The 1,527-nt window shown below is 27.5% G+C and overlaps 1 non-coding gene across 1 annotated transcript; it reads right to left on the minus strand.

The window, feature by feature from the left end:
* Window positions 1-370: 370 nt before the first annotated feature.
* On the minus strand, window positions 371-441 carry LOC135271638 (small nucleolar RNA MBII-202). Its single transcript, XR_010339762.1, has one exon. It is a non-coding gene; the product is annotated as a small nucleolar RNA MBII-202 (small nucleolar RNA).
* Between the last annotated feature and the right edge of the window lie 1,086 nt (window positions 442-1,527).

Consider the following 1,527-nt stretch of genomic DNA (forward strand, 5'->3'; position numbering starts at 1 on the left):
TGCACTCAATTTTTTTCAGATAATTCAATATAATCTCCTTATTTTAAGGCTAATTGACTAGCAACTTTAATTCCATCTGCTACATTAATACCACTTTATCATGAAAAGTTATACATCACTTGTTCCATGGATCAGAATATGGATATCTCTGGAGGACCATTATACTGACTACCATAAACTCTGATAAAAGATTTTTTGTATGTTTGTATGTTCAATATTACATGAACAGGTATAGAAAAGATAAAGAATTTAAGGCAGGTTAAATATAAGATATTTACTTAGTCTATAAATAATAATTTTAACCAATTTCACACATCTTAGTTTATTCATTGGGTAAAACATTTTGTTTACATATTTTTTTTTTAAATTTAGTGATCAGATGGAAAAGGGTTCAAATGTGCTTTCAACAAGGCTGTACAGCGATTCTGGAGAATGTCATCATGTGACTACATAATTTTTTTAACTAAAATTTATTTTGGAAGTTTGTAAATAATTTTTACAGGTACAATTGAAAAGGTAACATGTCATTTTGTGGCTATTGAAATTTAAGTAATGGAGACAGGAGTTGTAGAAGAGATAGGATCTTAGGTATTACGTGCCTGTAGATAATTTCTCCTTTTTTTTTTAATAACAATGCCAATAGAAACAGGGGAATATGGAGAAATAAGGTGTTTTCTACCAAGAGGAAAACAATGAAAAAGCTATTTTAGGGCCAAATAAATTGAAGTCCATTGAAATTAGTGTATATGAAGTTAATTGGATATGTAACTATTGAATCTGGTTTCTATTACAAACAAGAAGCATATTGTGAAATATGGAAGAATACATGACATTAAAACAATAAAACATTTTGGGTCATCAAACAGGCAACTGAACATAATTATTTATGAAAAAAAAACAGCTACTTTATTAAACAGAATTACTGAATAATTTAAAATTTAACAATGTTTCTCTACCAATCATCTTAAATATTTCAAAACCACGTTTCCTGTTTTTCTTTTTCTCTTTTAGCTCTTGTCTAGGGTCTACAAGAAAAGTCCCTTTGTCACTTATATTTCTATTTGTGAGACAGTTTTTCATAATGTTTAAAAATTATACCCATTTTAAAGAGAAGGAAAAAATGTGAGTTTAAAGGAAAACTAAGCCCACCTAATGAATCATTGTGGTATCAATGCCTGAAGTGCCTGAAAGGATAACTAATATCTTTCACAATTTCATAGACAGTCTCTACTCTTCTTTCAAAATGTTTTTCATAAAGCAATGACAACAAATTAAAATTAAATTCTGCATTTACTTATTTACTTTGCTGCTTTTGTTTGATGGTTCCAGAAATATTAGAGTAATATTTTCACTGATATTAATATATTAGTATGACTATATTTAGATTTAAATGTACTTGTGTAATTAATCTACAGACTCATGTACTTGTGTAATTGGTCTACATACCTTACATTTTGTATTTTTAATTTCTTGGGAAATCTTCTGTACATGGAAAATAAAAAAATTATTACTATAAAAATAATTTAT

Source organism: Aotus nancymaae, unplaced genomic scaffold, assembly GCF_030222135.1.
Source record: "Aotus nancymaae isolate 86718 unplaced genomic scaffold, 86718_ANA_hifiasm-v0.15.2.pri h1tg000088l, whole genome shotgun sequence".
NCBI lineage: Eukaryota > Metazoa > Chordata > Mammalia > Primates > Aotidae > Aotus > Aotus nancymaae.